The 14,771-nt window shown below is 33.8% G+C and overlaps 1 long non-coding RNA gene across 10 annotated transcripts; it reads left to right on the plus strand.

Moving 5' to 3' along the window:
* Nucleotides 1-448: 448 nt before the first annotated feature.
* LOC146954184 (uncharacterized) lies at nt 449-14,163 on the plus strand. Of its 10 annotated transcripts, none has more exons than XR_015012354.1 (11): nt 449-838; nt 1,238-1,361; nt 1,571-1,685; nt 1,915-2,046; nt 2,392-2,440; nt 6,908-6,995; nt 8,075-8,149; nt 11,546-12,803; nt 12,888-13,000; nt 13,523-13,635; nt 13,811-14,163. It is a non-coding gene; the product is annotated as an uncharacterized LOC146954184 (long non-coding RNA). The 10 variants fall into 10 exon arrangements; XR_015012353.1 differs by having other exon boundaries at nt 11,546-11,591; XR_015012360.1 differs by having other exon boundaries at nt 11,566-12,803.
* The last annotated feature ends 608 nt before the right edge of the window (nt 14,164-14,771 follow it).

The following is a 14,771-nucleotide window of genomic DNA, read 5'->3' on the forward strand; positions in this document are numbered from 1 at the left end:
AATACAAACAAAGTTGGAATTGGAATGTGCATTAGAGATTCAGACGGAAATCATATCCGTTCTAAAACTATGTGGTTCAGTCCAGCTTGTTCTATCGATGTTGGGGAGGCCCTGGGTTTGTTTCATGCAATTCGGTGGATACATGAACTTCAACTTACAAATGTTGATTTCGAAGTGGATTCTAAAAGAGTCGCTGATTACTTCAACAATGGCTGAGGAGATGTCATCGAGTTTGGGTCCATCATGGAAAGTAGCATCTACTTTTTCAACAACTTTTTAACAAACTCTCATGTCGAGTTTATTAGGAGGCAAGCAAATGAGGTTGCTCATACTTTAGCTAAGGCAGCCACATTTAATACTAGCTTCCAGATATTTGATGATATTCCAACATGTATTACTGATCTGATTTTAAATGAAATGATATAATTTTTTTCTCTCAAAAAAAAAAAAACTCCATTTTATTCCTCAATCTCACCTTTTCCCCAAATTGAAACCTGAAATCTCCACCACTCTCACTCACAATCTCACTTTCCCTCATATTGAAACCTAAATCTCTACCACCCCTTCTCAATCGAAGAATTCTGTTCCTTTTTCCAAATTCATTTCAGCTCTCACCCACAATCTCGACCAATTCCTTTTCTTCACGGTTCCTCACTCTTCACTGTTCTTCAATTCTTTAGAATCTCATTTCTCGATTTCTCGATTCCTTTTTCTACAGCTGCTCACTTCTTTTTCTTCGCGGTTCCTCACTCTCACCCACAATCTCGACGCATTCTTTTTGCCACAGCTGGGTTCCTTTTTCCATTAAATCGCAGACCTCTGACTTCTTCATTTCTAGGTTATAATTTATTTTTTCCTTTTGTTTATTTAAGAATTTTATTTTTAAAATTTTCTGTTTTTATGTTGATTTGAGTGTTTTGCATGCTGATTCAACTATGCTATGTTGATTGAACTCTGTTAGTGATGAAATATTGGTACTGATAGGAAAAGCCTAAGCTATTTTAAGTTGATTTGAGTGTTTTTTTATGTTGATTCAACTCTGCTTGTGTTGAAACATTGATACTGAAAGAAAAAGCCCAAGCTATTTTTTTGTTTTTTTTTTTTTTTTTTTTTTTTTTTTTCTGTTTTCACTTTGAACAAACGCCATGAGATAAATTTAATTCTAAATTTTTTCATTTTCAGTATTGAATTCAATCTCTTATATACACTGAGTTTAAGTGGTGTTTTACCTTGTCAGATTACCGAGAACTTGGAGCAATGATGTTACAAGGATCTGCGTAACGAAAGCTTTGGTTCAGTGAAAGTAATCTTGTGCAGTTGTGCATATACAGAAAATCGGTGTCGTCATGTAGGGAGCAGATGTAAGTTTTTTGCCTTATAAGTTAAGTGCAGACGTTTTCCTTGTACTGAGTTGTTATTTGATCCCAACTGAGTTTGCAGACATCTTCTATTTGCCAGTTACTTGAGCGTTATACAATAATGTTTTGGTTAATTTGATTTCCAGTTATTAGATGCTACATTTCATTGTAATGAGTAATGATATTCAAAATAATTGCTTCTTAATCTGCAGACCGCTATTTGCCAGTAGTTTGCTAGGGATAATTCAGACTCTTTTTGAGCAAACACGAGCAGATGAAGTGCGAATCTTAGGTTGCAATACTCTTGTAGATTTTATTACTTTCCAGGTATATGGTCATTCGGTCTTTCTGATTTGAGTGTTAAAAACTTGTATTACTGTTTGTGAGTGGTTTAGGACCCCTCTGAAAGCAGAATTAGTGATTTGAGTTGTTATTGTCTACGTTATAGGTCCTACTACTTGATATACTGCAATTTATAGATCGTTTAGTTTCTATTTTGTTGTCACATTTTTTTTAATACCCCGAGTTTAGTGAAGTTAACCCTTTGAACTAAAAGTGGACAGATGGTACATACATGTTCAACTTAGAGGGTTTTATCCCAAAACTATGTCTACTGGCTCAAGAAGGGGGAGATGATGAACAAGCTCTGCTTCTACATTCAGCAGGACTACAAACTCTATCTTCTATGGTAATGCTCCTTTTTACTCTTTCTTACTGAATTTGCTCTTGCATTTTCGTAGTAAGTTTATAAATGTAATAACTTCTCTTTATTGATCAATACAAACAAGAATCAACCCACCTTGATTATTTTTATGAAAAAGTTCCATCTGCACAGAATATTAAACAACTGAACGACAAAGATCATCATTAGCGGTTTTAGTTATTTTTTATTTATAATTCTTCAGTATTAAATCACTTTCACATGTTAGCAGTTCCCTAGTTCCTACCACGATACTCTATATCAGTTCCCTTTTGAGGTTACTTGAGCCTTCCATTGATGTCTTTTGATTTTCTCTTTTGTTTTTTTGGCCAGGTGAAGTTCATGGGTGAGCACTCACATCTATCCACAGGATTTTGACAAAGTGAGTATTGTATTCCTGTTTTTATTCCTGCTCCCTTTATTATGTACTAGACTTTTCACCCGTGCTTCCGCGCGGGTCATATATAGTTCAAAACATTACCTGCATTTTTTATTAGAAAATATAGGTGCGAAATATCATAAGGCCTGTTATAAAAACTCATGTTAGGAGCATTGTTTTGTACTCCCTCCGGTCCTTAATATAAGAAGAAAAACCAAAAAACATCAAAACCAATACACTCATTAATTAGTGTAACTTTTTGAATATTTTTACAAATATACCCTCATAAAAAATTGTGAAGCATTAAATACACCCCTAATATTAAAAAGACAAACATTAAATAAGGGGTAGAAAAGTCTTTTAAGCAATAACTACACCTTAAAAATTGTGATATTTTCTAATAAATATGACCAACAATTTTTTTGAAAATTTTCTTATATATAGGACCAGAGGGAGTATATATGTGTCTCGAACCCTCCTGTACGCTTGAGCATGAGTTTGCTTGGTCGAGTATGTGCCGTAATTCCTTCACCATTGATAACCTCAATGATTCTCTATCATCTTCCATACTACTCCCTCCGTCCCAATTTATAAGCAAAAAACACAAATTCACACTTATTAAGAAAACTAAAACATACACCCTCCGATCACTAATATAAGCAAAAAACTACATTTTAGGTTCATTCATTTAATGATGTATGTGGTCTATAATAAAGACCATGTGCATCATTAAATGAATGAATCTAAAATGTAGATTTTTGCTTATAATAGTGACCGGAGGGTGTATACTATATGAGTTATAGTTTTTTGTGTTCTTCTTGGAATAAGTTTCATAAAAAGATGTAAAAACAATTCTTATTGGATAATGATTACGGATAAAATAAAAAGAAGAACAAATTCAATGCAATTTGCATTTAATTTTACTTTGGAAAAGATGATTTTTTTTTTATAAAACATAATAATAGCATAAATGTTGGTATTAATTTTGCTTATATTTCGGGACAAAAAAAAATGAGATTTTTTTGCTTATAATTTGAGACAGAGGGAGTAAGTGTCAGCCGTAAAGACAAAAAAAAAAATATCAAGTTAGCAAAACACCAAAAACATTTACGGTGAATATAGTTCTAGGATTATTTTGGAGAATAATTATAAAACTGGTTGTGCTAATTCAATTAGTTGCTACTCAATTGTTGTTGTACTGTAAATGCAAAAGTGTTATGGTATAAAGTTAATTAGCCATCCTAAACTATATAAGAAACAATTAGTTCTTTCAAAAAAAAAAATTAGTTATTAGTGAGGGAAGCATTTTTTTTTTTATTTTTAAATTCCTTTGATCCTTAAAAACGATTAATAGCTAACTTTATATGTATCATTCCACTTAGTTGAAGTCATATTAAGGTATTGCATTATAATAGCTAACTTTATATGTATCAATTCTATGTGGTTATATTACCATGCTTCCTAACTGGTACTGTGAAGTCTAATACAACATGCACTATTTAGTGAATCGGCATGCACCCATCAAATCCTTGGTAGAAAACTTTGGGAATAGGTGAGCATTACTCAAGGCAGCTCAAGAAAAATTATTGGGAACTATAAAAACAGGGGAAGCACTTGGGTGACATTATGTCACCTTGACATTAAATCTGGGCCACACAACACACATTGCCACACAACATCTGGGCCACACAACACATACAACACATCTGGGCCACACAACACAACACCTTTGTGTGGCCCAGATTTAATGTCACGGTGACTTAATGTCACCCAAGTATTTTCCTAAAAACAGGGCTTGAAATGCTCAAACATATCTGCAAAGTCATTTATGATATTATAATTATATATATTTTATGGCCTTTGAAATCAATATAACCAATGAAACGATTTGGAAAAACTATGGCAGTAAAGTAAAAGATATTTCCTTTTCTTTATAGAACCACTAAACCAAATATTTGTTATAGTATTAAATAACGGTACATTTCCCACGTTTCAGTGGAGGAATTTAAGCACATAGAATTGAATGCATATACATACCTATCCATCTAACCAAACGGCAATTAACATAATCAAAAGGCTATATACATTACTGTCAAAACTCAGGCGTATGAAACTCATAGATTCATGCATATGCGACTGGTGCAATAATACAAAATTGTAATGGAGACAATTAAATAACTAAAACTCATTGAAGCAGTTCATTCCAATCAACAGATAACAACCTTAAAATGTTTAATTTGGTCAAACAACCTTCAAGCAAACACTAAACAAAACAACAATAAAAGATAAAGATTACTAAAGAGAAATACTCCCTCTGGTCACATTTATAAGCAAAAAAAACACTTTTTAGATTCATTCAATACTTAATGTATTTGGTCAATATATAAACCAAATACATTATATATTCAATGAACCTAAAAAGTACATTTTTGCTTATAAATGTGACCGGAGGGAGTATAAAGATAAACTCCAAAACAACTAATATGGTGACAAAGCCAGACATATATATCTGAGACGAAACTCCAAGCTGCAACATGAAATCTCCTAACGGCGAATAACTCGGAAAAACAGAGTGTGGTTACTCCCAACCTCAGGTGCACCAACCATGACATGAGTACCTTCACAAAGCCTTCTAGCGAGGAGCATTTTGCTGAAACCACCACCAACTATAAAATGAGTATATGGACGCGTCTCAAACACCAGATCACACTACCACAGATTCCCACACTCATCTACGATCCCCAGCGCAGGAGTCCAAGTTTGAAGTGCAATCTCACAGAATCCACTATAAGCAAGAGTCTGTAAGATGAAAATAAGGAAAATATATGAATATTTCATGGTATTTGACGTAAATGTATATGCAAGGAACTGAACAAAGATAAAATCAGAAAAGACAACCTACCATACATCATTCCTTAATCTCATCAGCAGATAGCCTCTTCGCATACGTAAATTGAAAATTCATCAAGTCATGAGCAAAGGGCAATGGAACAGCATGATTCACATTTGCAGGATTGTAGTTTCTTTCAATGAAACACTTCATTAGGAATTAGATTATTCGCAGTGTATATATCAACGAAGAAAATTGAATTGTAAGAAAATGCACATTCACAACGTTCAACTCAAGGCAGTATGTCCTGTATTTAACTTGCAATTCATTCACAACTCTCTCCAGCTCGGTGACAGGATTGGGATTCAAAGGTGTTGTTGCAGTGAACAATTGAACATTTAAAAATTAGTATGCATATAACAACCAAAAATAAAACAGAACAACAGCTGTAAATGAATCATATGAGACGTTACCAATCAATGCATGGTACGATAACAAAGTATGGACGTCGTCGGTAGCCATGACTCTATTCAATTTCTAAGATTTTGTTATATGAAAGAATCCTTGCACGATGGTACAATCCATGAGGGTATATTATAGACAGAATGCCTTGGCAGATGAGAGGGCGTGTGGTGCATGGAAAATAAAAACTAAGTTACAGCATGGGAATATGGAAAGGAGTGGAAGCATGAGAATATGGAAAGGAGTGGGTACTTAAATGACCAGGAATTAATTGCAATTAGTTGGATTATATATAAAGGATAGGCTGAACTGTTTTTGTTTAGGGTCATGTTAACTTGTGCCCTAAGGGCACAAGAACTTGTGCCCTAAGGGCACAAGTTAAGGAGCTTAAAATAGAATTAACAAATAAATTTTATATTTAAATGATAACTTTTGAAACTTTCAAAGCATTGAATGCACAAGTTTTAAGAAAAAATTTCTACATTTGGTTCCTTAACTTATGCCCCAAGGGCACAAGTTAACATTTCCCTTTTGTTTAAAGTAAACAAATAAACAAATATTTTAATCAATATTGCATGGAAAACGTAATAGAAATGAATGCGCCTAGTAAGCTGAAAGGTTAAAGTGAACCAATGTCAATTAATTAACACTATTAGGAGAGAAATTCTGATTTCAGATTTTCAAAAGATTGCCGCCAGGTATTTAGAAATAGGGTTAGTGAATTAGGGTTAGAATGTAAGCTAGGATTAGATATAAGGGATGAATCCAACATCGGTAATCCCAACAGTCTGTGTTCATCACTTTCACAGGGATACGGCTAAGAATCCTGATTATTGGTCAAAGGTTTGCTTGTATAATATAGCCAAATTGGCAAAGGCAGCAACGACTGCGCGGCGTGTCTTGTATAAGGTCTGCTTGTATAATATAGCCAAATTTTTTAATCATGTTTGATTCCTGGACTAAAAGGATCGGATTTGTTTAAGGTAGTGGAGGCTAATGGTGTAGTAATATATTTGGTATGTCTTGTTATTTCATAATATATTTGGTATGTCTTGTTATTTCATAATATTGAATTCCTCATATATATATTTGGAGGTAGCTGAAAAATGATTAAATTTTTAAAAAATAACACAAGCATGCACATTCCTTAAATCTTATATCTTGATCTAAACTTACAGGAAGAAACAGGAATGCTACTGAGATGCGAAAGAAGGGAGTTGGTTTTCAGCAATCAAAAGGGCTTTTACACACCACTCTAAAGGGAAGGTATTTTATGCCACTGCCTTCATACATCGTCTATTCCAAGAAATGCGAAATGCTTGATTTGTTTTTGTATGTTCTCGTTGTGGTTCTTATAATTGGTTTTCTTATGGCATTATATGCCAAAATGGTTAACCATTTAAGACATGAAGATATAATGAGAAATTTTAATTGAATGCTAAGATTATAATTATGTGATGTGATCACAACAGACCCCGATATGAAAGGTCTACTCTTGGCTATTATATGGTGTGTTTGTGGTGATTAATTGAATTAAGAGCTTGGAAACAGAATATTTGATAAACTCCCTCCTGTGAAACAATATAAATTGAGTGTTGAGAACAATAGAGGAGTGTCTAAATTTTGTAACACACTGGTTTATCCCTTAAGAATATGGTTTGAATCTCACTACTGATGTGAAGATTTCATGATAGAGTAGTTTGTAAGTACCTATTTTCTGAGCTGAAACTTTTACCAATGACATTGAGCGTCTCAGATTGACAAAAAAGTTATAGCAAATTTGATGAGAATGTACTGTAATAGATAGACCTTGGTAATATTAAGAAAATTCTTCCTTATGAGTTATGAACATTCCAAAGCTTGAAGCTTCTACCGTTTCAAAATTCCGGTTGATTGGCAGTTTAATTCATATCAAGGTTCTGCATCTTAATTTTTTTTTTTTTGTCAAATGTCAATTAGGCTTAAGGTAGTTTCTATTTGCAATTTTGTGTAATTAATCTAGTTCTTTTGATTATGATGATGATTTGTTTCCAATTTTTAGTTGAAAAATAGTTTATAATCAAAATTTCGTGAGTTAAGTTTATGTTTAGTTTGCATAAAATTTGTTTCCAGGGTATTGATAGGCAAGCTTAAACTTTGTAAAAATAGGTGTTTTTCCATGTGTCTAACCAATGTCTATACTATCTCATGTTTGTGAACTTTTAGGAGTATTAATAGTTGCTTCAAATATTTGTAGAATATAATAGTTAGCTTAAGTTCTTAGTAATTTGTTTTGTTGTGATATGAATTTAATAACTACTTGTTGTGATATGAATTTAATAACTACTTGCTGTGATATTTCTTAGTTAGTACATTTGGGATTCTCCGTCAAGTGTCGTGGTTGTCCACACTTCTTCAACTGTCTTACAGCACATCTCAAGGTAAACCCTTCTCTTTACCTGTGTTACTCTTAGTTTTAATTTTTCTGAACTTTGAACTGAATACTTGTATTTGAATTTTCGGTTTCCAAAGTTAATCTTATTGTTCATTATAATTGAAATATATCCATGTGTATGTGATGGTCTTCAACTTGTCTCTGTTAATCAATTGGTTAAAGGAAGGGGGAATTTGTTAACAGTCTAGATGGTCTTTAACTTATCCGCGTTAATCAATTTTTTTCTCAAGGACTTTTAGAAAGAAAAAAACATGAAATTGATTTTGTTTCTACTGATTTTTTATAGAACTTTGTGTGTGTGTGGCTGCTATCTAATGCAAGTGAGTGTGGTGTGTGTGTGTGGCTGCTATCTAATGCTCTAGTTTACTTTAAAATGTGATGTGTTGCTCTGTTGTCAATAGCGGCCGCTCCCGGCGCTATCGCGGCGCGGAGCGGCCAAAATCTAGGTACCGCATCACAACGCCACCGAGTCACGCGTTTGTGAAATGCGGGTTTCGCGGCCGCGTTTCTGTGAGGCGGAGCGGGTCAAAAGCGGGTCAAAGCGGCCGCTTTCTCCAAGTTTTGGTGTTTGCAGGTTGTTTCCGGCATGTTTCCGGCGAGTTTTGGTGTTTTCGAGGTTGTTTTGCGGCGAGTTGGAGGAGAGAGAGACAAGGGGAAGAAGATGCAGTTTTTTGTTTATTATTTTGAAAAGAGACACGTTTTGGCACATGAATGGCTGAAGAGAACAACTGTCACCCACCTTTTGTTTGTCTCTTTCTCAAAAGACACGTTTTTTATTTTTGACTCCATATTTGAAAATACACACGTTTTAGCATGTGAGTGTTTTAGCATGTGGGTGACTTTTAGGGTGCACAAATTGTTAAATTTGTGTACCCATGCACAAACATACATTTAACCTTTGATGTATCAATTGAAAATTGAATGGTTTGGATGTAGTGATGGTCTAGTGATGGTCTACATGTACAAAAAGTGTTTCTAAAATGAGTCTTGAAGAAAATGTATTTTTGGGAATGGAATGCATTTATTTATTAATAAAATTATTATATTGTAATGTAAACCTTTCTTTTAAAAAAACATAATATACTAATAATTTGGCCTATCTTTTCTCGTCAACTAATTTGGCCATTTTTATCATTAAGAGCGTGAACGTAACGAATAATTTTAAATGTATATTGTCTTTTTCTCCTTCCTTTTTACTCTTTTCTTGACCTGTTGTTAATCATTTAATAAAAATTTCTTACATTCATTAAAAGAAACTAGATTAGCAAAGTTGAATATGAGAAAAGTGATAGAAAAATCATACAAAATTGAATCTGAGAGATCGTAGGTTTATCCGTACACACAATGTCCAATAAAGGTTGAGAAAAAAATATTAAAAATTAAAAAAAAAAGTAAAAAGAAAATACTCACAAAAAGAACCGTTATTTATATTTATATATTTGATTGTTCTTTCTTAACCAAAAAAAAATACTATTTTATTGTTCTTTAAAAAAAAATCAATTATCCTCAAGAGATTTAATACCCCTGCTGCATTTTTAAGACTCGATTAAAAGTCAAGACATTTGATTAAATTGCTAGAGAGTTGTTATCATATCATGTAAACTCTTGGGTATATATTTTATTTTTATATTATTTATATTTAAATATGTTTTTTATTTGATAAACAAATGAAAAAAAAAAAAACAAATGGATCCTAAAAATACACCGCCAACAATTTTATAGACCAAAGAGGAGTATTCCTATGAGTGAGGTTGCCAATGCCATCATTACATCTTAACCATTAAATTTTCAAATGATAAATTGAAGGTTAAAGGAGTGTTTGTGTATGGGTACACAAGTTTAACAATTTGTGTACCCTAAAGTTACCTAGCATGTGAGTGGCTGGACAAAGGACAGCTGTAACCCACTAGCCACTACTTTACTCCCCGCTTGTCTTTTGAGAAGGCACCACTCCCTATTAAATATTAATTTAATTACTAAGAGCATCTCCAATGGGGGGTCCTTACTTAACAAGGACCACTCCCCGTTAAGGACCCTCCATTGGAGGAAGAAAAATTGAGTCCCCGTTAAGGAACGGACAACTATATAAGGACCCTCTCTCTCCTGGGTAACTAACGGGTCCCACGTTTAAAAAAGTAATAAAATGTGTACTACTTGGTCCCACTTGCATAAAGAAGTAATAAAATATGTACTACTTGGTCCCACTTGCATAAAGAAGTAATAAAATGTGTACTACTTGGTCCCACTTGTAAAAATGAGTAATAGATAAATTATTTTTGTTTAATATGTAAAAATAGTGGGACATATTTAAGTACTTTTCATTGGAGTCCTTATTAGTGTATTGCCATTGGAGTCATTGATTCCTTAATAGGTACTTTTATTAAAAAATTATAAATAAGTGATGTGTCACGTGGGGTCCATTTAAGGAGTCCTTGTTAGGGAACTACCATTGTGGATGCTCTAATGTGATTTAAAAAAGTCACACTCATATAATAATAATTTGTTTTTTTTGGTACAATAATTTGTTTTTTTGGTACAATAATAATTTGTTTTACTAAATTAATAGTAATAATACTTTTTTTAAAGGAATAATAAATAATACATAGTATTATATCGTTTTTAAACTATGGCATGATATATTACTCTTGTCTTTATCAAAAAAATATAGTATGATATATAGTTATTAAATTAATAAGTATATACAATTAATTTGTTTCTTAAGTATACTGTTTAAGGTATTTTAGTATATATTTTTTAGCATTATGGTATTTAATTATAATGTTTAAGTATGTTATTTAAGGTATTTTAATATTTCTTTTTGAACAATATGATATTTTAAAATTAAAAATATTTAAGTATAATAGTATTTAATACTAAAAACAATTAATAGTCTTTAATTTTTCATTTATACTAATACTAAATACATTTTTTTTCCATATTTTAGTAGTCCTTTATTAATAATATAATTTTTAGTTTTAGGGTCCGCGTCATGTAATAGCCCCCGCGTCGCGCCCGCATACCGCGCCGCGTCAATTTTTGGGGTGGCCGCGTCGCGCCGCGTTTCCGCTTTGACAACTATGATGTGTTGAAATATTGCCAAACTATTTTGTAGGAATGCTCAGTCCTTTGATTCTTCTCTCTAATTCTTATTTTCAACTTACGTTGTGAAACTCTTTGAGAACGCGTCAAGTTCTATGATTAGGTTTTTTTTTTTTTTGGACCTGTATGATTAACATTTTTTTGACCTAAACGCGATCTTATTCTTGTTTATCATGATTAATCATTCTAATTTGTGTTGATTCTTTCATATCATTAAGTTTAATGTGTAACCTAGCTAGTTTTTTTTTATTAAGCTTGTGAATATTTGTTTCTTCTGAAAAAGGTTATGTTTGATTGCAAAAGCTATGAAGCTGGAGTTCCGTGAGGAGGTACGTAATGCCCGACCAAAAATTGTTCCTCCCATGAATCGAGCTCAGTTGCTTTTGCAAAATCACGGTGACCTACAGTGATGCTAACCAACTGTGATTCTGAACATATAATTTTTGTTTGGAATTGGGAAGACATCATTCATCTTAGTCTTTCTCTAGTTTACTGATGTGTAGAAAGAAAAAGGGATGAGCTTGATTGTTTTTTTTTTAATTGTGTTTTTGTTTTAGTCTGGTTGTTGTTCTTATTGAAAGGAAGTTGTAGATGTTGTTTTTTTTTTTTTTTGGATAACAAGAGGGCCGAAGCCCGAAAGAAAGCAACTACCGCTTCACAAGACGCGGAGTTGAAATGCCAACAAAGTCTGCTACATAAAGAGATCTAATCTGAGCGGGACATTGCTCATACAAAATCAAAGAAAAACCACTATCACAAGCCATATTCGCCAACGCATCTGCACAAGCGTTGGCTTCTCTAAAGGAGTGACGAACTTGAACTTCCCAATCTTGGTCGATCAATCGTCGAATATTATGCAGAAGAGTCGGGCCAACTACATTACCACCTTGATCACGGGATATGGAAGAGACCACACTCGAAGAATCTATGTGAAGCTCTACTTTACGGTATCCATTAGAACGAGCCAACTTCAAACCTTCAAACACACCCCACAACTCTGCCACATAAGCACTACAAGAGCCCAACCCTTTTGAAAAACCACAAATCCATTCTCCCTTATCACCTCTGAACACCCCTCCACAACCAGCATTTTGGCCACCTTTAGAAGCACCATCTGTATTAAGTCGAATCCAGCCAGAATCCGGAGGCCACCACCGAATTTCTTCCAGCTCTCTACTACCTGCTAAAATTGAAGCATTTATACTAGAATGAGCACCATAATTCAGGACTCTTTGATTAATCACCTGCCAAGGATAAGCAGGCATCACAAAATCATCATCATGAACTAGCTTGTTCCTCCAATACCAAAGAGTGTGACACGCCGTCGCCCAAAATTCTGCCCACCTCTTCCGGTTTAGATTCTGCTCTATCCAATCTCTCAAATCTGTCGTATAGAAATTGGTACGGAATTTTAATTCAACAGAATTTAACCACACCGCCTCTGCTAAAGGACAATCCCTTAGGACGTGCAATGTTGTCTCGATGGCATCCCCACAATGATGACAGTAAGGATTCCCTATGTGCATACGGTTGAGCCTGCTGTAAGTCATTAGCCTATCATGTTTGGATAGTTATGTAGTCTGTGATATGAAGTGTTCTAATTCCGGTTGATGTTGTTCTTGTAGGAATATGATTAAACTATTTTAAGTAAAGGAAAATCAAAGAGAACAAGATGAAAATGACAGTAATGGAGTACCTGTTAAGAAGCTAAGTGCTGGCGAGTTGCGTCTTCACAAAGGTTACCTTCTTATTGAATTGTTTACTTTTTTTATTGTGTTTCATCGTGTAAAATTTGTGTGGCACTTGCCCCTACCCACGGCCAGGATACTTGAATTCTTGTTTATCATGATTAATCATTCTAATTTGCGTTGATTCTTTGACATCATCGTTCAATTGGTTAAAGGAAGAGGGAATTTGTTAACATTATAGATAGAATCATATCCATTTTCATTTTCTTTTAACTTAAAAAAGCCCAACACTTTTACACAATCCTAACATATTTGTATAGGCACTAGGCAATGTGTTCGGTTAAAAGTAATAGGAATGTGATGACTGATGTGATTCATGTAAATTTCAGATCATTGATTAATAGCATAGTCTAATGCCACTTTTCGGTTGGTATTTTGCTTATGCTATTGTTGTTTTGTTTCTGCGTGCTTTTTATAAGTCTCTGCTATTTTTCTAATTTTTCACTATATTCATTTTATGTGTTTGGTTTTATAAGTCTCTGATATGTACTGAGTGCTTGTTTGAGAACCAGCTCGATGAACTGGAACCAGAAGAAGCAACAGTGTTAATGTCTGCTTTTGTGTTCCAGCAGAAGAATGCATCCGAGCCATCACTCACACCTAGGCTGTCTGATGCAAAAAATAGGTAATTTTCAGTTCTCTTTATTTATATTTATTTAGATCTTCGTAAGAAAAACAATAAATATTGACCCCTCTTAATTTTTTTTATAACGTATCATCTGTTATCATTTTACTTTCCTGCTTCTCTGAAATTCTGATTGGAATCAACATATGGATTATAACATAAGTATTTGTTACAGATTGCACAAAATAGCTATACGACTAGGAGAGCTTCAAGCACAGTTTAATCTCCCAATAAGCCCTGAAGAGTGAAGAGTATGCCCAAGAAAATATCAAATTTGATCTCGTTGAAGTGGTTTATGAATGGGAAAGGTTTGCTTCTGCAGCAACTTTACCAAATACAACTTTACTTGATTGTTGAGCATAGTTTTTAAGATCAAAGGTGTACATTTTGGGGCCTCGGAGAAAAATGTATTGGTGTGTAATGCGTATATGAAATGCCTAACATATAAATAGAATTTAGATATTTTTAGTTATATATTTGTGTATTTTAAATATTCATTAATATATTTATTTAAATTGTCAACAAAAATTGCACCATTTAATTTATTTTTTTTTAAAAATAAATAATTGCGACTGTTTTGAAGGGTCGCAAAACTTAACATCTGCGACTGTTTTGAAAGGTCGCAAGCCTTTATTTTTTTTTAAAAAAACTTAACATCTGCGACTCTTTTGAAGGGTCGCAAGCCCTTTTAAATTAAATTAAAGCGCTCCTTTGCGACGGTTGGCAACTGTCGCAGCACCTGTTGCGGCAGTTGGAGCGGCTGTTCTACGAAGGGTCGCAAATGACTGTTGCGACCCCAACATTAGCGCCTGTTGGGGAACAGTCGCAAATGTACATTTGCGACCCTTCTAACAGTCGCAATCGTCAATTTTAAAGGTCACAAAACGTGTTTGTTCTTGTAGTGATTTGAAAAAATTGTGGGGGACCACGGCCACCGCTGGCCCCCCCTTGTGCATCCGCCACTGCAGTAGACAGTAACCTAACATTAAAACCTAACATTAAAAAGATGCCTCTCTCCTATTCTGAATTAAAAGGTACTCTCTCCGTCCCAGAATATCTGGCCCAATTTGGTTTTTCACACAGATTAAGAAAAATGTATAAATAAAGGGGAAAGTGGAATATATTGTATTGGGAAT

The sequence above is a fragment of the Medicago sativa genome, chromosome 1 (genome assembly GCF_051527215.1).
Source record: "Medicago sativa cultivar Bolivia chromosome 1, Bolivia_mono, whole genome shotgun sequence".
In the NCBI taxonomy this organism is placed as follows: Eukaryota; Viridiplantae; Streptophyta; class Magnoliopsida; order Fabales; family Fabaceae; genus Medicago; species Medicago sativa.